A 24,350-nucleotide genomic window follows, 5' to 3' on the forward strand; every position below is an offset into this window, starting at 1 on the left:
AAGTGTGGCATTGCAGCAGGCCAAAGTCTGTGTGGGTGCCCAGACAACTTACTGGGCAACCCCTGAGGTTAAACACAGTGCATAGCCACTCAGAGGGCCACAGGAAACAATCACTCTCGGTCTCTTGAGGGGTAATTCCTGCATCACCTACACTCCATAGTGTTCCCTGGGTATGCCTCTGCATAGCCTCCTAGTGACAGTGAGGGGATATCAGCTATTCCAGGCTCTGCAGACATGAGTGCTAGTCTCTGGGTCCTTACAATTCCTGATTTTGGCTCTTTGACTCTTGGCTGGATTCCTGGATCCTGATTCTGGCTCTGGCTCTGACCATTGGCACTTGGACTCTGTCTCTGATCACTAGGTTAGACTGGCCATATCTGGGTCCTAACACCCCTTCTCAAACAGGATATTGCAGACTTAGAAAGGTTTTAGTTTAGGGTGACAAGAATGATTAGAGGCCTAGAAAAAAATTGTGATTATTCATCATAGAAAGGAGATGAATAAAAGGATATGATAAAAGTATAGAAAATAATGAATAGTCTGGAGAAAGCAGACTGGGGGAACAGAAACTCCCAGTCTTATATGTTGTGAGGGACTCTCAATGAAATTAAAAGGTGTAAAATTCAAAACTGATTAAAGGAATGATGTTTACAGACAATATATAATTAAACAGTAAAACTCATTGTCCAGGATGACCTTGTGGCCCAAAACTTAGCAAGGTACCAAAAGTATTGGATATTAATATGGATGACAAGAAGAACCAGAGTTATAATTGATAATACTAGCATAAATTTTGAAAGAACTATTAAACCACATGCTTTGGAATTTAAAACGAGTAAAACAATCTCCAATTATTAGAGATTAGGATTCAATTTAATATAGAGGGCAGATTACCTCCTTTCTGCCTAATGTAAGGTTACTTGCATCTTCCTCTGAAGCATCTGGGTGCTGACCACTGACAGAGACAAAATTCTGCACTCACTGGTCCATGAATTTGATCCAGTTTGGTGATTTCTCCGTTTCCTGAGGCATTAGCCTGAAACTAACAAGAAGGTTTAAATGACTTATTGGTTCTGAGAAAGGAAGTGAGAGTTGTAGACAGATTCATTAAACAGCAAATCCCAACTAAAAGATTGACCTGTCCTTCTCAACTTAGCCCTCACAAAAAATACAAAGAGTTGTGGATAGAAGAGATGCAAGACAGATACATAATCCTAAGTAAGTGATCCTGTGACATTCTGAGTTTGTTAATAGAAAATGGATTAGACTGTCAGGTCTTGCTTTGAGACACCTTTATTCATGAGTAACACCCAATTTAGCCAGAGCTCCAATTAATTCCAGTAGCACTATTCACCAAGGACCTGATCCAAAGCCCTTTCATATCAGTGGAAAAACTCCCATTAACTTCACTAGGTACAGGATCGGGTCCCAGGTAGAGTGCTAATCATCATAAGCAAGGGTGGTAGAATATGATCCTTAGATTATGAGCACTACAGGGCAGGAACCATGTTTTTTTGTGCATAAAGACAGCCTGACTCCTATTAGGGTTTGTGGGTGTTACTATAATATAAATGTTCAATAACAATAGCATGAATGTTGTGGCAAATTTAAATAGGTGCACTAAGACTCTCATTCAGCAAACTAAATGCATGCTTAAATCCCATTGACCCGTGTTTAGATGTGTAGCTGGGATTGATATGTATAAGTGCATGCTTCAAGTGAAGCATGTGCTTAAATGCTTTGGCAAATTGGAGCCCAAAAACTGGATTCTGCAAGCCCCAAGTGAGATGAGGATGCACTGAACATTGCAGGATCAAAATCTAAGAAATCTTGCAAGCTGTAATATGTAAATGAATTAATAATAAAACCAAAATATGGGATTAATTCACAAAGACCCTCATTCTAGGTTAGAGCTTTATGCTCACAGAGTGATTAAAATTATTATTTTACTTGGATCCATAGATGGAGGTCTGAATGGATGGGGAATGGAGCTATGGAGGTCTTGCGCCTCTGTGACATTGTCCCCAGAACACAGAGTTGTCTTGGGTCAGGCATCCATGCATGGAAAGCAGTGGACCTTGAAAAAGGCCAAGGCAGAGTTGTGTGACTGCACATGCTATGTGCATATTCCTTTAATTGTTCTCCATTCCTTTTTACTACTTTTGTTGCCCTCACCACTACCACACACAGTCTTAAAATTACCCCTCTCCTATATCTCTCAAGCTGTACACCAGTTCTTAAGAAGAAGGTTGAAGTTGCCTGATCAGCAGGGTAGATTTCCATTTACCGAACACCTGAAACATGACAGGAGAGAACCCTTAAATTTTATTCTAGGGCAGGATCTTATCAAAATGATTTTCCTTTGTCATCAAGTACCAATAAATCACCAAGTTAATGCCTAATAGAGAACACACCATTATTTTTTCTGTCACCCTCAGGCCAGGTTACAGGCCATTTTCTGGCAGAAGAAAACAATGTCCATGGATTTGTGAGCCTCTCTCATTTCAGAAGCAGAACCTCTGCAAATCCATCCACCAGAGTGCAATCCTCCATTGGTGTAAATCAATAGTGTTCCACTGAAGTCCCTGGAGCTTTGTCTATTTACAGCAGCTGAGTGTTTGGCATCTCTTATGACCTATTGGATTTTGAACCCATCTTCCTCTTTATCCAGTTAATTAAAATAAAGAAAAAAAAACAGGGTATGATTTACACTCGTGTTTCTGTAGCACACACCGCTTCTGTGTCTAGTCAGAGGAAAGTGGGTACTTATAGGTATAGCAGGGCAGGCTTTATTGACTGAAATCTCATTATAGGGAGATTCCACTGACGCCTTTGCAGTATGGCAACTAATTAGCTACTTTAGAGCCTGGTCTGAAGAGAGCTATTGATATTACCGAGCCTGGGGTTACTGAGTTCTGCAGGGGAGGGGGTGGACAACTTCACTAACACATTGGCGGCCTCTCTGATTTGCAGCTGCAAACTCTTCAAATTAAGGTATCCATTTAATTCAAGGGAGTCCTCTCCCGGGAGCTGACAGAAGTCACCTTCAAAGGGAAGCAAGCAACCCTAAAAAGAACCATAACAACCATAAATACCCCTGTGACAGATGTGTAATATTTGTCTTGCTGTATAGAAGAAATAATGAAGAATACAAAGATAGGCCACAGATAGGTAGGATAAGCAGAAGGAGAATTAGTAGTGCCTGGGGAATACAAAGATCATATTCAGAGGGGTAGCCGTGTTAGTCTGGATCTGTAAAAGCAGCAAAGAGTCCTGTGACACCTTATAGACTAACAGACGTTTTGGAGCGTGAGCTTTCATGGGTGAATACTCACTTAGTCGGATGCATGTCATATTGTGAGCTCCAAAGAGTTAAGGGAGAATAGCCCAAAAGACAACCACCCTAGTTCCAATTGCTTATTTGATCCATGACTGCGCTTTGAGTCACTTTGGGTCATTTGCGAATATAACGTTAAGAAGCAGGGGAGTCGGGGGGATAATGGAGAGTGGTAACTAGTAGTGTTCCTCAAGGGTCAGTCCTAGGACCAATCCTATTCAATTTACTCATAAATGATCTGGAGAAAGGGGTAACAGTGAGGTGGCAAAGTTTGCAGATGATACTAAACTACTCAAGATAGTTAAGACCAAAGCAGATTGTGAAGAACTTCAAAAAGATCTCACAAAACTAAGTGATTGGGCAGCAAAATGGCAAATGAAATTTAATGTGGATAAATGTAAAGTAATGCACATTGGAAAAAATAACCCCAACTATACACACAATATGATGGGGGCCAATTTAGCTACAACGAGTCAGGAAAAAGATCTTGGCATCATCATGGATAGTTCTCTGAAGATGTCCACGCAGTGCGCAGAGGTGGTCAAAAAAACGAACAGGATGTTAGGAATCATTGAAAGGGAGATAGAGAATAAGACTGAGAATATATTGCCCTTATGTAAATCTATGGTATGCCCACATCTCGAATACTGTGTACAGATGTGGTCTCCTCACCTCAAAAAAGATATTCTAGCACTAGAAAAGGTTCAGAAAAGGGCAACTAAAATGATTAGGGATTTGGAGAGGGTCCCATATGAGGAAAGATTGAAGAGGCTAGGCCTCTTCAGCTTGGAAAAGAGGAGACTAAGGGGGGATATGATAGAGGTATATAAAATCATGAGTGATGTGGAGAAAGTGGATAAGGAAAAGTTATTTACTTATTCCCATAATACAAGAACTAGGGGTCACCAAATGAAATTAATAGGCAGCAGGTTTAAAACAAATAAAAGGAAGTTCTTCTTCACACAGCGCACAGTCAGCTTGTGGAACTCCTTACCTGAGGAGGTTGTGAAGGCTGGGACTATAACAATGTTTAAAAGGGAACTGGATAAATTCATGGAGGCTAAGTCCATAAATGGCTATTAGCCAGGATGGGTAAAGAATGGTGTCCCTAGCCTCTGTTCACCAGAGGATGGAGATGAATGGCAGGAGAGAGATCACTTGATCATTGCCTGTTAGCTTCACTCCCTCTGGGGCATCCGGCATTGGCCACTGTCAGTAGACAGATACTGGGCTAGATGGACCTTAGGTCTGACCAGGTACAGTGGTTCTTATGTTCTTATGTAATGGCAAGGATGTTAATTTGCGGAGCAGGGAGGGTTAATTACACAGGGAGTGCCATTCCTTAGCACGGCTTCGCCCCTCTGCCCTGTCAAGGGAAGAGGGGCTTTGGGAACTGGACTTTTAGAACTTTTCCCAAAGCTGGTGTGCGGGGAAGTTTGCATGCCCAAGTTTTCAGATAGAAATATAAAGACCAAGCTAATGTTAAACATCAGTAGGAATGGCAGATTCCGGCTTGTCATTGCCAGGAGGACGGGAGACCGTCCCTCTCCGAGGGCTTGAACCGAGAAGCACTGAACTGTCCAGAGTGCTGAAAGCGGTTAGTAAAGTTGCGATCATCCCCAGGGCTTTCACCGAGACGCTCAAGTTTCTTCGGTTGGTCTGGCCCTCAGCCTCACTTAGCTTCTTTCTGACTTGAAGCTTCGCTTGACACAGGGACGTCAGTTTAAAAGGCACCCGGTCAGCTGGGGTTTTAGGTCTTGTAAGTTTGTGCTTCTACGTGCAGTAACTAAGAAAACATGATGTGGGAGGTAACTTGGTTTCTTGGTTTTACTTCCTGCTTCAGGGCGAACTGCCTTAAAGCTATCGGCCTCGGCAGCAGACTTGATATGTTGTACCTGCAAGACCTGGGTAATTATAACCCCGGCTGGCCAGCTGTACTTTGAAATCATACACACCCTAAATGCAGCCCGTACACCTTCAGTGTGCTTACTTGTCCTCTGCTTTTAAAGCAAGGTTCACAAATATTTCTGACGGCCGTGAACGTATGCTGTGTTCTGACTAGTCATGTTTCAAGCATTTGCCTAAACCCATGCAAAGTTCCATGTATTTTATGAGATTACATTGGTGGCTCAATAAGTATATATTATTTTGCAGATTGAGCTGAAATAGTAGAGATCGGTTCACATACCTGCCGCCGTTCGTAGGAACCTATGGTGTTTGCCAAGATCAGGGAATGCCATCTATATCTAGACGCCCAAAGAAACGTCTGCAATTTGAGGGGTTTATTGACAGATAAACCCATTGTTCTTTCATATAGCAATGCTTCCGACGTGTTAGCTTCTGTGCCTGGCGGAATCGTCTTCCAGACACGGTTTATACCCTTAATAATACAGTGGGTGTAACGTGTCCAGCCACACTCCCTTTGGAACGAGAGTAGATCAGTTTGGCTTTGAAAATCACCCTGATCTCTGACTCTCATCCCAGATCGCTGCGAATTTCAAATTTACCGGTACGGTCTGTTTTGAATCATTCCCATTATCTCGGGCTTTGAGCTTCCAAAGGTCTAGGAAACAACCGTCATCGCGCAGGGAAGGAAGAAAAATAGCGATTGTCTGTTACCGATGCAATAGTTAATTCCTTTAGCTTGAGGGAAACAAGGCATCTATCTCCTTGCTCTCTGTTCCAATGTGTTCAGACGGGAGGAACTTAGGAAGGAGCTATGCGACTCGTAGTTCCCTGGCTAGCTAGCTCCTGAGCTGCGATATTACAATGATTCACTGCCGTCTCATGGCAGATCTAACTTCACTTCACTCACATGAACAGATTGATCTGGACTTAGGCAGCTGAGTATATGCCCTTATCTGTTAAAGACATGAACATCAGTTCAACCAGACTATTGAATTTCGGTTGGGTAAGTGCCTTTTAACCATTTCTTTGCATAGCGACTGACTTTGTTGTTTTGTTTTGTTTCCGCTGTCTCTTTCCCACTCTCACTTGATTGTTTATAGTTTCCCATTACTGTTGTTGCACTGGACTCTGTCAAACGCCTGCACCCCTACCCAGTTCCTTTACATCAGCCATCTGAAGGCTCCCATACGTGGATGGAGTTAAATGGGTGCAGGCTAGAAAGCTAAGAAGCAGAAAACTAATGTCACTAATATTATTTAGATTGACATGGAAGCCCTAGAATATCCCGCTCCAGAAATAACCCAGCGTGTAGCCTATCCTCGGTACCTTAGTGGAAGATCCTGAAGAAGGCTTCCAGCAGTGCGGCTGAGGAGGTCAGAAGCTACAATAGTTTTCGGAAAGGTTGTGAATACAGTGCTACAGGTACCACTCGGAGACCTTTGTTCACCATCTCTGCCACAGGGTACTGTGGCTTAGCCCCGGCTAGTTGAGTTTAATGGTTCTCCTTTCATTGCCTGGCAGCCAATGTGAGATTCATACAATAAACAGCGAGCGGTAGAAGTATTTAGACCAAGTGTCCATATCCAGGCTTTTATTTCTCCAAAGAAAGGCTCGTCCTCTTGTATTAATTGTTATTATGGGAGACCAGTAGCCTAAAATCGCCTTCTTCCGCAGTGACTGGACTGCTTAAGCCACAAGGAAGCATATGGCCCAGGATAAATTTGTGGTCAGCTGGCTGATTTCCTAAAGGAAAAGGAAGCAGTCCGAGGGTATTCCCGAGACGCTATCCCAGCCTGAAATGTCCATTCCCCCTCATGGTGCCGCTTTTTCCCGACGGAGGAGCGATCTGATTCCAACAGACCCCAGGGACAGGGAGCTGAACCGCTGACGGGGAAGTAAATGTTCCAGTCTCCCTCTCTTCGGTAGCAGAGATGGGTGTCCTGTCCTCTCTCTCTCTCACCTAGTTCCCGGGACTGAGGAGCCACTAGTCAGAGAACGCGAGCTGGTTCCAGCCCTGGAACCGCTGTGTCTTGAGACCCTGCTCCTTAGAGGCGAGCCTGCGTTTCCACGGAAAAGGAATGACTGAATGCATGTTTACATGAATGAATGAAGAGTAGCCGTGCCAACTCTTTGCCCCAGGGGTTAAGACATACGTGTTGCTGTCAGCGGTGCTGTGAAGGTGCGCGGCGTTTAACACCCAGGCTCTTTCTAGGGAAACTTTGCTAACAGGCATGCATCAGTTACATGCAGTACCGCTCCACGCGTGGTTTTACCAGCGCACTGATAGCCAGTGTACGTGAGTTTAGTCCCATGCACAGAGAGCATAGTGGTTACCTGAAAACGGGATGAACAGGATGATCAAACTTTAGGACAGGTTCCTTTTTATCGCAAAAACAGCGAGGAGGAAATCCTGCCCTGTAGTAGACTGCAATGGGACCCCTAGCGAGAACGAGGCCTGCAGAATTTAGCTCGTCTTTCCCCCAGTAGAAATTCCCATACTGTGAGTGGAGCTCCCTGGATTCATCTGGGTTTGGATGCTCTAATGGTATCAATACCAGGCTCTGGGAGAGCAAGGTGAGAAATGTGCAGCGTTCTCCCCTAATTACTTCACTTCCCAGAAGACAGGGATTTCTCGTATGTCCTTGAAGTGACACCTTATGTTACACCTAGAGCCAGGTCGTCCTGTTGTTTGGGTAATTGTGCGCACTCACGGTAATAGCTGAGCGATTTACTCTGCAAAACTGGGGAGAAGCCGATTTCCCTTCAGGCTTGGAAGGTTTTGAAACCTTATGTTATCTTCTTCTTAGTGCGCACTGAGGCGCTGAATCGGGGAATTGCTGCAATGCCATGTAGAGCAGAGTTTAATCAAACCACTTCCTTCTGATCTTGCAAGAACTACCTCCTCAGAAAGGACTATGCAAGATACCCTCACCTCCAGCAGGATATACAATAAAAACGGCAGTAGGGAGGTCAGGGAAAATGTCTTCATGGTGGATACATGCGATTGCATCCTTCCATCCCTCGCCCCATGGCATTTATCCAGATTGCAAACTCTTCGGGGGGACGACTCTTTCTTTTCCCGCTCTCAACATAACAGAGGGCTTCTCCCCTGCCTGGGCGCTGTTGTCATATAGCTATAGAATAATACGGTGAATCACATTAGGAACGGTGCAGCCATTGAAACTTTCCCAACTTCATTTCCTCCTCCAGCAACACCCCTAACCTCATGGGTGGGATGAGGGGAGAGATAAGTCTAGTAAATATCTGCTTCAGGTTACACTTCTCTCGCCCCCCTTCTTAACATCAATTTCACGCTCCAGCTGTTTAACAGGTTGCCGGCTTTTTGTTTGCCCTTGCTTCTTTGAGAAAGGGTTCTGCCTTTCAAATATTTTAGACTCGGGAGCAGCAAATGTGTTGTAGTTTGTTTGTAAAACAGATTTACTGCTCCAAAGAAAGGAGTTTGCCGTAACAGATGCTCTGTCAAAGTTAAAAGGCATTGTTTACCAAAGAGTCATCGGGTGTCATCGAGATATATCTGCTAAAACTGGTTATGAATACGGTTTAGAGAGAGAGAGAGGCAGGAAACCCCTCTAATTTCCCTAGGAAAGAAATATTGTGTACTATAAATTTCAGAGACAAGATGTTTTAATAGGCCCTAGGCACAATGTGCAGGAAAGAATAAGTGAATTTTTATATACTACGATTTACAGCAAGTGGCTTTATTTCTCTGGGGAATGGGAGTTGGACTGAAGTGAAACAAGCCAGCTTTGGGGGTCATTTGGTTACATGTTTATCACTTAGGGCTCTAATCCAATGCGATTACGATGGGTGTCTATATCTCAGCTTTGGGCTGGAGCTGTGGTAGAGTGTATACGAACCAGCTTAAATCGGTATGGTGTTGAGGAGCCCCCCCTGTAACTGGTTAGAGCCACTAACGTCCTATCCTGAAGGCTACTTAACTGCCTTCAAAGTCTCCCTGTGAAGTAATGTACTTCGGAGGGGGTGGTAGTGGGACAAGGGCAGTGCCCCTCCCCTCCAAAAAAGAAGTCTTTTTTCCTTCTCATGAAATGAAGGAAGCAACATTTTCAGACACCCGTGCTAGTGAAATACCTGAGAAGGGAGAACAGTTCAAACTGGGCCATAGTTGTCATACCTCTTAAATCGCCTCGCCACAGGCAAGACTGATTTGTGTATATGATAATTGAACTCTAATTAATTCCACAGGAATCAACTTGCACAATCAAACATTCACAACGCACGGGGTGGAGGGGGAAGAGGCGTGTACTCTCCCGTTTTCCCCTAATGAGGATCTTGATTAATACATTTTAAAATATATTAAGCTACAAGGTCTCGAAGTCTGCTAATGTGACTTTAAGAGTTTGGAGTATCTGTTTCCATAGTCCTCTTACACCAACCAGCAAGACTGTTGTAAAAGTAGGTGATGAGTACTTTTAGAGCCTGACTTTCCTCTCTCTTTTGCTGGGGTAAATCAAGAGTATCTCCATGGAGTTACATTGCAGTAAAACCAGTGTGAGACCCTGGTTCAAAGCCAAAGGGGTGACTGATGTGGTTGATTGAAATGACTTTTGGATTAAAGTTTATGCTAGAAAAAAATCAACCCTATTAATTCAGAATTATCTGACATTCCTATGAGGCCCAGGGGAATCTTTCTAGGTGGCATAAGAACATAAACAGTACTAGGTTTGAATATATGCACCAGTTGCCTTGTCACGCTTTGTATTTTACACCCTAAAAAGTTGCTCATCAGCCAGTAGTTAACCCCCCGCCCCCTGACAGTGTGTCCAGGACAGGATTGAAAACTATATTATATCCACAGCCTTATAAATCCAAAGTTCACTGACTTCCTAGGCAAGGTGGGCTAAACACCACCACCTTGACAATCTGAAGTGGCCAATGAAAATGATTGCAAAGGTGAACATTCTCCTGTCCCTAAAATAAGAACTTCAGATGTCTTCATTGGTCCTTGGTCCTTTAAGACATTTTAAGCTTTGTAGGTAGTGCTCGTGTGTTTAGTATGGTCCCAGGAAAAGAGGCATCAGCTGAATTCAGCAGTGTGGTGTTTAGTGGAGCAGGTGGATTAGCAGAACGGGCAAGCACACCCTCAGAACCACATCTATTGAAGTGTGTGGCTTCTATGGAACGGAGGTTATGGGGAACAAGGCCATCAGTTTCCATTCTAGTTTAGATCATTTATCTACAGTCCTACGTAATAGAACTAATGGTAACCGGTTCCGGTTGTGCTGTATCGCTTTTACACGGTGTGGTATCCTGTTCTAAAAGCAGTAGGCCCTTCTAACTGCGGGTTAGCTATTTGCTATAAAGCATTGGTATTATTGGCTAGACTCTCAAAATGCAGGGCACATAAACCAAGCCATAAACTGATGTCACCTTCACAAACTCTCTCTCTTCAGATCTGTCCTACAAGATATATTTCTTTGAATACCAGAACCGATTGTCTTCCCTCTTCTAGTTCCTAACACCCAGTCTTCCTCCCCCAAAGGGAATAATCCTCACCCCATAGCACAAATCCATACAAATCAATATCAGGTGGCCAGAACGGCAAACATTTTTTAAAAAGATGTTTATGTCTAGATTATTTCTCCCGAACTGGCAAATTCCCTAAAAGAAAGTAAATAATTCTCAGCCTAATGACTATTAATTAAAAGGGAATGCTTTACACCCAAGGAGAATTAACTGTTGTTCGCAGAATGTATCTCCTTCCCCTAATTCGTTTGTCATTGTGCCAAGGAAACAACATCCCATGAATATTTCAGCACAATAATCTGTTAAAAAAAAACTAAACTGGATTTAGTGTAATAACATTTCCCCCCTTTAATGCACAGAGACACATGATTGCAATAATCTATAAGCAAGATCTCCTTTTCCGCTATACATTGAATGAGATTTACAGCTATCAGGGGATTGCAAGAGCAACCAGAAATAAAGAAGGGGTGTTGTATGTGGGGAGGAGGGAAAGGTAATTGAAAAAAATCGGTTCTGATGTGCAAATTGTAGATAAAGACTTCTGATGAGGGAGAGGGGGAGAGGGAGATAACAAGAAGCAGTAATTTCTATTCAGTGAAGCTACCAAATCAGAAAGCAGTGCTGATCTTATTGGAGGACAGCCTTCAACAGCAACTAATCCTGTCATATTGAAATAAAATGGTAAATGTTCTCTGCAGAAACTGCCTGCCCCTTGCAGCTAATCGAACACACACGGCCCAAGGGGAGCTGCCTGAAGATTCTAACTCCCGTGCTAACAAGGAAATATAACAGAGAAGTTCACCGAGGCGCTTCTTCCCAGCCGGTACTTGTGGCTCCAGGAGCGTTAGGGGGAAGAACGAATTATTACCAACCCGCTTATGAGCCCCAGCCTCTGCTATTTTTAATTCGCCGAGTCTTGTCTAAACGGTTGAGCCCGGTTTGATAGCACTGTTGCTCTCTATTTTTTAAAAGCAATTAAACTTGAGCTGAGGCAGAGGCTGTCAAGTGCCAGACGCCGCTGAGCGGGTATGTGTTTGTGTGTGTGACAAACTCGATCGGTGCGGACAATACCACCTCTTGCCCAAACGCTTTCAAACGGGTGTTCTTTCCCCCAGTATCACAGCACCGACTAATCTGTCTCTTCCCCCCTCCCCTGTCGAAGATATGGAAAGGAAAGATAAAGAGCCTGCCACTGGACTCTGACTGTGTGCAGTCTGCTCTCTGCTTCCAGGGCTGGGTGGACTTCCCAATCGCCCTTCCCAGTAAATCGCCTGGGATGCAACTTCTCGTGATTGCATTACAGGTAAGGATACCTTTCTGGTGGCTGTTACTTGGTCTTTTCTGTCTTTTTTTTTTTTATTTATTTATTTCATGTGTCCTCGTTGGGCTGACTTGGTATTCAGCTGCTGCTGTTATTAAGAAAGCCCGCGCAAGGATCTTAAAAATCATTGAGCCTTGCATTTTGTTTACCAGTAGAAAATCTGATTTGGCAAAAGGAAACTTTTACTAAATGGATCGGCATGGGGAGGGCGACAAGGGGGTAGTAGTTAGGGGGATAACGGAAAGCAATTGAATCAACCAGATCTGTTCTGAATTATCATTATAGAAATAACCCTAGAAACCAGGCTAAAATGGTTTTGCAGTGAAAGAGAGGAGCGGGACGCTGACTGCAGACTCCCTCGTTTGTTTTAAGAAGTATCCACGGCTTTTCAATGTGACTGCTGCATTCCAACGGAGCATGGCATTTTCTGGGCTCTGTGTCACTCCTGCCTAGAGACGTGACATGTTTATTTCTCCACTTCTGAGAGATGTTACCTGCTAAGGAATGGTCCCGCCTGCTCTCTCTCATCAAAGGAATTTTGCTTTAATACCGCAGGACACTGTATTTACCGATGATAGTTAAAAGAAGGTAGCAAATATTTGCCAGGCACTGGTAGGGGAGCGGGTGGGAAGAAGAGGTGATCCCTGACAGGCCCTTGCCTCAAACCGGGGTTCGGAACATGAGGCGGCACAAACCGTGATAGGGACAGTCTGTTACCTCGCTGGCTGAAATACAGCTGTGATCACTGTAACGCTCAGGACGGGAGGGCTTTTTAAAACGCAAGCGCTGGGGGTAGGGAAGACGATCGTACAGTTAATTTACGCCCCAGCCTCGGTGATAGCCGCTGAGCCTGTCCTTAGTTTCCCTTCGTCGGGCTCCAACTAGTGATTTGCGCTTACAGCGCGGCCGAAATGCCCCAAAGAGCGGGGCGGGGACCGGGGGAGGAAGAGTTGGGTGCTTGGAGCTGTTGACACTTAGGTTACTTGAGGCAGATGTTATCTTTGAAACTTTCATAACAGTGGGAGGAAGAGAGGAAGGCACGTCCAAAAGGCGAAGATGTGATTGCGGGAAACGGTATGTGGGATCCCAAACCACAGGAGCGACTCACCAGAAATACTCAGTATTACGGCTCCTCAGCTGGTGTAAATCGAGGAACACAAATTGAAATCAATGGGGTGATGATTTATCTCAGCTGAGGATCAGGCCCAGGATCTTTGCGTTCTAAATGTGCCTCTTTGTCTCGAATACTGTGATGGGTCACATCAAAGGCAGGATTGGGATGGGAATCTACACAACGGGGGGGGGGGAGAGAGAAACAACCTAATAGCACAGCTGTAATGCTAATGCAGAGTGTATACATGCAGAGTCTGAAGTCACACCAGCCATACTACGGTCGTTCATAGGCACTTTCCATTCCCATCTGAACATTACTTCTTTGCACAGCACTGCACCACTCACAAGCATATGCACCCTTCGGATGGTTTTTTATATATGAGGAGAGTTAGAAGCCATCAAAATGATGAGGTGTCAGGGGATGAATGCTCTGGGGTCGGATCCTCGTGTCTTAGACCCAGGGGACCGATCCCATTGAAATCAATGGGTTAGAGTTTGGTTAGGAAGATTTCGCCCCTATGTTCCGAATAGGCTGTCTCTGACCATGTCCTTTTGTGTTTATTGTGACTACACAGTATCTGGAGATATATGCATATCACAAGGGAGTAGGGTCTCAGACCCGGAATTCTGGGGAAAATCCACCTCTGAAATAACAGCTGCCCGAGCTTCTGTTTGTCTCTCTGGCTCATCTATCAGGTAGTTGCCCACTCCTTCCCCAGCCCTAAGACACACACATACACTTACGCTCCTGCCACCTGTTTAAATGTAAACATCGATTTGTCACTGTTGTAAAGATTCCTCGGTTTCTTCTTTTATGCCCGTCATCAAGTCCCCCGGGTCATCTTCGTCATAAAGCCCAGTTGTGCAAATGCTGTAGCAGCCCTAAGATGAGGCTGCTGCACTGGGTGGAGGGGGTGTTTTTGTGCTCGGGCTGCCGCAATAGGAAATCCCTGCTCCATGTGTAAAAAAAAAAAAAAAAGCTCTATTTCTGTTTTTGCCTGCTGCACACATGCTTTTCTGTAGGCACCGAAAAGTCAGTTCTCTCCGAGATGCTTCCCACAAGGAAAGCTACACCAAGGAGGCAGGGGTACTGGTGTCGGTGGAGGTATGATGAGACAACCCTGAAAACGAAATCAAACTGTAGAGCTCACACTTTACAAGTTTAAAGGGGAACTAGCCGCATTATGGGTGCTGTAAATCAGACACATACGGACTCAAAACCAATTTAAACTTCATTCCGCTGTAGTCGAATTGCTCCCCTTCCCCTATCAGAGCCTGTGGGACTATTGCACAGGTCTCAAGGAGGTGCAAAAGAGGCATGCTAAAATTCTTAGTTTGGGGGCACATTTTCCTGGCCTATGTTGGTTGCCGTCCTACAGCCATCACAAACCTTTCTCCCTCTGGCCTCCCTTCCTCTTCCCTTTGCTGTTCAAGCAAATTAAAGACTTTAAAGGAGCTTGATATTAATGAGACAACTATTATGTAACTGACAAGGTTAGACTTCCCTGGGTGTGTGAATTCGTACAGAAGACTAAAGAGCAGGTTCCATCGGGACATAGTGTTTTTCTGACAGATAACTAGATGCTCTCTGTCTTGCAAGGGAGTGACTGTGTCCGTGTCATATCACAGCACACCAATTCATGGTGGCATGAGAGCCAGCACCAGGAGTGTTAAAGTGTCTCATCTAAAGAGGCCGGCAGGATTATTTTATAAGGGTCTGACCCAACACTCACTGAAGCCAGTGGAAGTTTTTCCATTTATTTCAGTGGGCTTTGGATCAGGCCCTAATTTCGCAAATTATAAAGAGGAATAAGGTCATAAATAATATATCTCCCCTTCAGGCTATCTCTAAGTAGCTTTTCTCCCCTCCACCCTTCCTCTATGACTTCCTCTGATCAGGTTCGATTAAGGGAATGGAGTTCTCTTTCTCGACTGGGGGAGTATGTCCCTGTCGGCAATCTCTTCGCACTAGGACTCTCTCCTTGCTGTGGCTTGCCAGTGAGGGGTGGTTTTGCAGAGAGAAGCAGAAAGCAGTCCCTATTTCAGCCTCCTTCCTTAGAAGCTGTCCCTCATCTCTGCTCTGAAATGCAGAGGCCAGGGGGCTGCCCCCCGACTGACATTCTGAACTTGCAGCTGAGGGGGAGGGGGGAATGGGAAGTTAACATTTGATCTAAAAAGTAGGCACGCGGTACGCTTTTATGGCATTACAAAGCCTGTAATTTTAGCTGTGTTCCCTACCTCAATCTTGTGGTATATGACACACACCACTCCGATGACACATGTATAAACCTTATGATGCTGATCAGTGAATGCTTTCCTCTCTTATTTAGGCAACTCTTTGTTATGTTTGGCTCAGCTCCCCCCCCCCCCGATCTCTTAACACTTGCTTGCAGTTTGTGCTTTAACAGCAGTTTGTACTCTCACGCTGGATCACGAAAGCATGTTCTGGGCTGAGCCAATGGGCAATCTCAGGTGCAGGAAAGCTGGCCCATTCCGCCCTGCCCAAGACCTACCTGGAAGTTCTGCATTGCAGTCAGCAGCTAGGCTGGTCTATTAGTACTTAAAATAGGTTCGAGTTCAGTTTGGGTTGCCTCGTTTTCTGTTTGTTCCATTACTTTGGAGAAAGATGGGAGGGGGTCAAAAACCCGTCGGTTCACTGCTTTCTCCGGGTCAATGCCACAGTCATAATCAAAGGCTATTTGCTCAAGACATTGTACCTTTGCTATCTGCATAGAGTGAGAGCTACCTTCCTAAACCAAAAGTGTTGCTTTTACCAGAGTACAGTTTAGGTACCAGTGCGTGTGTTGGAAGCGGTGTGCGTGGGACCAATATCCGTGAAGGGGGATAAGCTAAGTCGTCTTATTGTGTGACAAGGAATCTCTAAGAACTATGGACAATTTTAGCGCCTGCTGTTCATCCCCCTCCCCCCCACTCTGGTATGGGTCTCCATGTGCCCTTTATGGGTCTCTATTGCTCAATGTGTCTGAATCATTCCGCCTGTTTCAGGTTTGCTGTTCCTATTCCCTTTACAAGTGTCTGATGTGAGAGTTGCCAGCACCCATTCCACTGATAGAATCCCAGACAGTTACCCCAACCCGCCCCAACTTTCTCATCTTCATTGATATTATGACCTACATACATCATGCTCTTTCTTGGTGCTGTTTCCATAGCAATACGACACAGGAAACACGGCAAGCTCAGTCGTAATGAAACAGATCCTCTGCCCCCAAGGATCAAGACCTCTCTGAGTTCAAGTTAGGTGAAACCGAATCGGAAGGAAGTTCGCAGAGTCTCAAATGGCAGCGCCCTCTAGTGCCCGAGAAAGGCTAGGAGAACATCGCTGGAGAGTGGGAAGCGGCCCTTGGTCAAATCCGCTCCGGGAACTGACCTCCCGAAGTAGGTGGTAGACGAGACGGGCACCTAGTGGTGCTTTCAGAACTAACCTACCGCAGGCATTTTAAGTTCACGTGTCTGATTTCTAACGAGGTTAAGCACTTCCGATGGGATGCGCAAACTGGGTGGGTGAGAAGGAGGCACGGGTGAAACTGAACTCAGGTGTTCGGGAAAAGGAAGGAGGTGTCTTCTCAATCTCTATGGGATGTGTAGCCGACAACTTCTCCTGATGTCTGCCTTCCTTGGACATTTGGTAGAGTATGGTTATGTCTTGAGGAAAATGGGAGAGGATGAGGGGGGAAACGTCAATTTCCCCTCCTCCTTTATAAGAGGCTGGTCCCCACAAGGAAGGGGAAAGTCATAGCTTGGTTACTCAGCTACCTTCATATGTTGAACCTAATCCAGAAAGAAACCAAAAGCTTTAAATACTTTGTTCTATGGATGTCTCAAAGGTAAGAGATTCCGATCATTTTCTACGAAGTCTTTTCTGTTCCGTCTCACAGCTGATCCTTGAGCTATTGCTCATGCTGCACAATTTCTTGCACTTGTCTTACTTCCAGAGCTAGGTCTTTGGCTGTCCTCCCCACCTCAGGTCTGTCCACCCGCGCTCCACAGGATTCTGTAGACCACTTTAATCTTTGTAACTGCCATTACAGTATAGCAGCAGATGCAGCAGTAAGGTGCTCTGAGTACAGAAGGGCAAGCCCGTTCCAGTCCTGGCTCTGACACAGACTCACATGGTACACTTAGCTTCTTTGCCTCAGTTTCCCTAGCTAAAGTGGAGTTAATAATAAAGAACACACATACCAAGTGGGATAGGTGCATTATAATGGTTAATGCTTGCAAAGTGATTTGAAGATGAAAACAATATCAAGCACCAACTGTTCTTAGAATCCCAGTCAGGGCAATACCTATCCCTTCTCATTTACATCTTGCCCACTTTGCTCCAGCTTTGTACTTCATAGTCTGTCCAGGCCCTAATATGGGTAGAATACCCCAAACATGCCAGATAAAAAACATTAGTGTAGAGAACAGTGGGGTTTATTTGGTCATCTTTTGTGATGTTTTCTATACCCCCAGTTTTCTGATTCAAAATTTCTGCTATGAACTATTCACTATAATAAATAGGGAGAGCGTTGAATTTGTGTGGCATGAAGATAAACCTGGAGACATTTGAGACTACTGTCTGATTCCTCTATAGTCCAGGGGGAAAAGGGCAAGAAAACAAAATAAGGTAGGTTTGTCTCCATCTGTTGTCTGTTTCCAATGAGTTCTTTCCTCTTCAGTGAATACTCTAAAAACCCAGCTAATCTCACTTTATGGTCTTGCAGGTTAAGGCATCAAATTCTAAATTGATTGTACAACTCCAGAGAAGCAATAATTGGAGCTGGTGGAGAGGGTCTATATTAGCCTTTTATTCACTAACTTTGGAAGCCTAGCTGTTTTCTTTCCAACTTGAGATACTATGGGCCTAATTCTCAAAGGTGCTAAGGCACATACAATTACTGAAGGCTTTTGAAGATGTTGGCCTTATCATATATGCTTTGTAGATGGTGTACCTGTGTGGGCATCAGTGGGTAACAGTAATCAGGCTAAGGAAGGTCAAGAGGCATCATTCAAGCCTAGATCCAGCCTGGTGGAGGGCAAAGGTGTTGTTTTTCAAATGCTTGTGGTATTAAACGCTAAAATCAGATGGTGGTATTTTCAAACCCTAGTAAAAAATAAGAGAAGAGGCAGATTCACTCCCATGGGCACAAAGTTGCAAATTTCCTCTCTCCTCCATACCTGTGAAAACAGCTGTACCTGAGGGGAATTAAACCACTGAGTATTTCTTCCATCTGCCCCAGGAAATCCTGTCTGTCTGGTAAAGACAATTTACAGTTTTGTCTAGGCCTCCATACCATTTCTTAGATGGGAGGTGCCCAGGAGATGTAATGAATCAGCTACCTGACTGTCCTAGCCCCACCACTTCCCAGACAAACCACGCGTGCCTTTGGGCTGCACCATTTAGCTCTGGATTCCCAGCAGAATGAGGGTGATAAATGGCTTGTGTCACTGTACTCCCCATTTCCAGCACCAGTTCCATTGACACAACCCAGAAGAATTAAGAAATGAAGTCAGTCCTAAGAGTTGGATTAAAAAGACCTTCTCCCAGGGTCTCTGCCATCTATTCTCCTTGCTCAGGTTTAAAGATACTTTTTAGTGGGTGTAGGAAGCTGTTGGCAGACAAGTTTTGCAGCATTACCTTTAGTGCTGTATCTTTGTGCCTAACACTGCTTGTGTCCCATGCAGACAGTGCTGCAGATGAGCATTGGTTCCAAACAGATGCCTCTTCTCAGGTCACTATCATTATTATCTCCACCAGTAGCGTGATTTTAAGACCAGAGAGGACGGGGTCAATGTGCACCAAATTTCATCTTGTTTTTATCAAGCACTTTATAGAGTATGCTTGCTAATAAACCATATCTATCCAGTGGTCCCAATAGTGCATGTGCTGCCATATGTTCATTTTCAAGAATATGATAAGGGTAAAATAAACCAAATCATCACTCAGAGTGAGATCCTCAGCAAGGTAATAGAGTTGAGGATCTGTCCCTCTGTTTTTCTTTTGACTAGATGCTGTCCTGAATCCTTGCCACGTAGCAACGTATTTGGATCTATGGGCTAGATTTTTATCTTAATTACATTCCACTTATGCAAATCAGGAGAAACTCCACTGTTTTTAATGGAATTACTCCTGATTTATGCCAATGGATTTTAGCTTAGAATTTGCCTTTTAATAGTAACATTTTCTTGAAGAAACTTCATTAGGATATGCTGAGATTTTGACAACTACTTACTAAACAGCTCTTGGGAGCTTGCTCCCACTAAAGAGAAAACAGTGTGATAATGGACATGATTAGTGGGATGGAAAAGCTCTAATAATGATAGCAATTAGACATCTTTAATAGTGACTAAAGCACAAAAGGTGATGAGCAATTGCAGCTCCTAGCACCTCTCAGAGTTTGCGACAAACTTTTTGAAAAGCAGTGGAGAAATTGCAGATAGATAAAATTCCTGCACAGACAGGGAGTTAGATACAATGCCCTAAATAGTCTAGCTAGTCTTGAACTATTGTGAAAAGCCCTCCTTGACACACAGAAAAAATAAAATGATTTGTTAAAAACAAACTCAGAAAAAAAGATCTCCCCATTCTCTAATTTCTTTGGGTTCAATCTTCAGCAGGCGTGAATGGGTATTGCTCCCTTGACTTCAGTGAAGCTATGCTGATTTACATCATCTGAGGATATGGCCCTTCATCTTTGTAAATCTATTTCTTCTTGTGAAAAATGAAAAACAGCACATCTTGACCATGAAAGAAATGACGTTCTGCCCAGTCAGAAGCTGTATATTCTTCTGATCTAGATACTAATGAATTTTCCCCTCAAGCTTTACAATAGGTTTTCTAATGTTCCTTTTTCGTAATCCGTCTAATTCATATTTAGCCAGTTAATTTCCACAGGAACATAATACAGAGAATAGGGACTGGAGATTCCTCTCATTAGGCCACCCTATCACTTAGAATTAGAACTGGTCATGTCGTAAAGATATTTCACAAATATTTTAATGAATAAATATGGCAAGTTCATGCCACTGTTATTTGCGAAGTTATGTTATTAATTGTTTGTGAGTATAGGGTGACCAAAGATTTGCATTCCTCTGCATTCATCTCAAGCGTTTCATGAATTTAGCAGTGATAATTAACTGGAAGCGCATTATTTGTAATAATGATTCATTAGTCTCTTAGTCAAACGTCTTCAGTCGTCCAGTCAGGGAACATAGGAACTGCAACAGTAGATCAGATTGCTGATTGATCTTGTCCAGTATCTTGTCTGTGACAGTGGCTAATAGCAGATGTTTCCAAGGGAGGTGCAAGAAACACCACCATAGCCAATTATGCAGTAACTTGCCCATAAGGAAAATTTCTTCTTAATAAGAAACTGGCTGATAACTAATAACTAAATCAGTTACTGGCTGATTTATCCCTTAGGAAAACGAGGATTCATATCCCTTCTAAAAAAACCTCCAACCAAACAAAACCCCTTATCCATTGTAATGTTACTTTGGGTATTCTCATTATCCATATTAGCAGTTAATCCTGTTCTAACTCCCATTACGCTCTTGGCCTCAGTAATATCATGTGGTGATGAGTTCAGCAGGTCAATTATGTGTTCTATTAAAAAAAAAAAAAACAACAACCAAAACACCCAAACCAAAACTTTTAATCCATTTTAAATGTGTTGCCTCTGATTGTTGCTACATTCTCATGTGTTATGAGAAAGGGCAAATAGGAGAGTTGTTTAATTTATCTCTATCATGTCTCCTTTTCTTTTTTCCTTTCTCAACTAAACAGTCACAGTCTTTCCAGTCACTCTTCAGATGGAAGTTTTTCCAGGTTTCTAATCATTTCTCTCTCTTTCTTCTATACTCTTTTTTTTTTGGAGATGTGGTGACTATAGTGTCCCAGGTGAGGGAGTAACATTGATTTATTTAATGACATCAGATTTTCAGTATTACTCTCCATTCCATTCATTAAATATCCTAACATTTATTTTGTTTTTTTTCCCGCTGTTGTACCTCTAGCAGAGTTTTTAAGTGAATGTCAACAATGATGCCCAGGTCTTTTTTTCTGAGCAGTCCCACGTAATTTAGAAAGCAGTAAGGTGTGAAATATTTCACATTATTCCTTCCAATGTGCAACATCTTTTACCAGTCCACACAGCATTTAATTTGATATTGTAGTTGCCCATTCACCTAGCTTGTTTAGTTTCCTCTAAAATTCCTCAGTCTCCTCTAGTCTTGTTTAACCCAAATAATTGTATCTGTAAATTTTGCAACCTTACTGTTCTCTCACTTTTCCAGATGATTAATAAACAAACAGTATTGTTTCTAGTATAGAACCATGGGGCACTCTATTGTTAATCTCCTATCTGGTTGAAAATAGACCATTCATGTGTAGTCTTTGTTTTCATCTCTTAACCAATTTCTAATTCAGGATCATACTTTACCTCTCACCCCATGACTTCTTAGTTTCCTTAATACCTTCTTGGGAGGGACTTTATCAAAGATTTTTGAAAGTTCAAACAAATTTTATCAGCCAGTTCTCCTTTATCTGTGATCTTGTTGATTGTGTTCAAACAATTCTAACAGATACAAGAGACATATTTTTCTTTTATAAAAGCTGTGCTGGTTTGTTTCTCTCATTTGGTTTTCATGTAGGTGTTTTATCATTCTATTTTTGACCGTTGTTTCAACCAATTTAGCTGGTAATGAAGTTAGATTCTCTGATTTATAATTCCTAGAATCAGCCTTTCCTAAACACAGGTACAATGGTTGCCGTCCTGCAGTCCTTCTACAGCATATCTGACTTCAATGAGAGAGTGCATATTTTTGCATCTCACCAAGTGGGTATTCACCCACGAAAGCTCATGCTCCAATATGTCTGTTAGTCTATAAGATGCCACAGGACTCTTTGTCATATTTTTGTTATCAGCCCAGCGACTTCATTTTTAAATGCCTCCCAAACTCTGGGATGTACAACCATTCAGTTTTTGCTACAGTGATGCTATTTAGTTTATCAGTTTTTCCTTTTTAACACTTGAATATCTGAGAGAGAGCTGGCTAGAATTTTTTTCAACAAATCATTTGTTCATCAGAAATGCCAATTTGTCAAAACTGAAACTTTTTGCAAAGGAGGCATGGGTTAGACAAATTTCCTGACTTGAAAAAAGATAGAGAAAAAAGTTTTGAAATTGTTGCAATGTTTCATTTTGACAATAAAAAAAATCATGTTTTTTTTTTCAGTTCAAAATGACTCTTCATTTTGAAATTTAAGCTAAGTAGGCTGGAACTAAATATTTAACAAGGAAAAAGATGAAAATCAAAGTAAAACATTACAAAATTACTGAAGAAAATCCTGTTTTTTATTGACTTAAAATGAAAAAAAAAAAATTTTTGGTTCACAAATATTTTTGAGATTTATGACTTTTATTCCAATGTGGGTTGAGAAAAAGTTCAAAAACTCAAAAATATTAACAGGACAGGAAAACCATTTCATGGAAGTTACTCCTTTGGCTCAAATAAGCTCTTGAACCTTGCCATTTAACTAAGCACTTTTTCTTCTTCTTCTTGCTTTTCTCATTCCTTTCTGTTTGGTGCATTCGTGCCTTCTCTGACTCAAAAATGGTATGCGTAAGCAGCCCGACTTTGAGTCAAAATATTTTAATTATTTTTGACTCTAGGGTCTTTAATTAGCTTACTCTTTTATTATTTATTTTTTTAAACCCCACTTTTTAAATGTAGTGTCACTGAGCTAATTTTTGGAATGACTCCTGCCCTCAGGATGATAAACTCATTTATATTGTGGTCTTTACTCAGTTGTGGCTCAACTACAGTTATTTCTCGAGCCAGCTCTTGAATAGCCTCTCCTTTTGTGTACTCTAGGACTAGTTGTTCCAAGAAAGAACCGTCCAAGACACTGCGATGGGGTGTCCGCCTCCACCCAAGCCCTGAATGTGTTAATGTGTGGGGTCAGTTAACCTTAGATGCTGCAGCCAGAGGGGAACCACGCATTGATAGGGCCTTATGACAGATGAATCCTAGCTTGGCAAGGAGCTGGGCTAGGACTATTAAGCCAGGAAGTGAGAGCAGGAAGGTGCTGCAGGGAGGAGGTCTGCAGTTACTCCCCAGATGGAAAGGGAGTTGGCCAGGGACAAGTAGGAGATCAAGGGTTAGAGTAAAGCCTGGCCATGAGCTGAATGAAGCAGTCTTACAAAAGGTCAAGAAGGGGAAAATAGTTAATGGGAGCAGAGGAAGCTCCAGAAGTAAACCTAGAGAAGATGGGGTAGGAAAGAGCCCAGAGAAACAGCACCAGAGCCTGAGGCTGAGCAGAATTAGGTTCCTAGGTGTTGGAACAGAAGGCTGCCTGAGATGGCATACAAACAGCTGGCTGGCTGGGACTTTATCCCAGAAGTAGGAGGCACTATATATGATCTGGCTGGAGGCTGAGTCATGAAGAAGGAGCTGAGAGAGGGATCAGCATAAACTATCAAGAGAAAGAGGTGCCAGATGCTGCAAGAGATAATTCCTAGACACAAGGAGCTACACTTGCAGTGAATGAAACCCTTTCAGAGGCACCAAGAAATTTTTTTTGAATCCTGATGTTAGGGATGAGGTAGGGACAGGGATGGGGTAGGTGCATGTCAAAGTGCAGCTGTGCTACTGCTATCTTCTACTGGTTGAAAGGTATTTAAAGTCACTCGGTAACCTTGTATCATTGGAGTAAGTTAGAATAGTTCCTCACCTTCTCTAATTCATGCCAAGACCAAGTGGCACAGGCTGGGGGAACCACAACCAACTTTCTGACAGCCCCATCTTCTTACAAAGTTCTGCCATGAGGGAGAATTCACCCCATAGTGTCTTATACTTGCTTTCGTACTATACAAGGTGCAAGACAGTAGTGACTCAGGCCCTGCTTTGGCAGTGTGGCTGAGGACAGAATGAGTGCAGACAATGAACCTCTCATTGAATGAACTTAACCATGACCTGGAGTGATTGTTTTTAAGGGAAGAAAAGCTTTAGGGGAAAGGGACAGGTGTGGGAGAAGCTTGCCCTGTTGTTTCCCATTCTGCTTGGTGGCTAAATCGAAGGCTTGGGTCTCCAGATCTGTCGCTCTGGCATCTTTCACCAGCACTAAGTTCACTTTTCTATTTTGAAACATGACTTCCTGGCTGG

The 24,350-nt window shown here is 43.2% G+C and overlaps 1 protein-coding gene across 3 annotated transcripts in view; it reads left to right on the forward strand.

Moving 5' to 3' along the window:
* Nucleotides 1-6,091: 6,091 nt before the first annotated feature.
* Nucleotides 6,092-24,350, forward strand: part of CHRM2 (cholinergic receptor muscarinic 2) — a 192,364-nt gene continuing 174,105 nt past the window's right edge. For 2 of the 3 annotated variants that reach the window (XR_003997926.1, XR_003997927.1), the window contains exon 1: nt 11,427-12,053. The gene's annotated coding sequence lies outside the window, so the exon portion shown is untranslated. Of the gene's footprint in view, nt 6,249-11,426; nt 12,054-24,350 lie in introns of those variants that run through there. The other variant, XM_030543820.1, reaches the window with a different exon arrangement.

This window comes from Gopherus evgoodei, chromosome 1, assembly GCF_007399415.2.
Source record: "Gopherus evgoodei ecotype Sinaloan lineage chromosome 1, rGopEvg1_v1.p, whole genome shotgun sequence".
In the NCBI taxonomy this organism is placed as follows: Eukaryota; Metazoa; Chordata; order Testudines; family Testudinidae; genus Gopherus; species Gopherus evgoodei.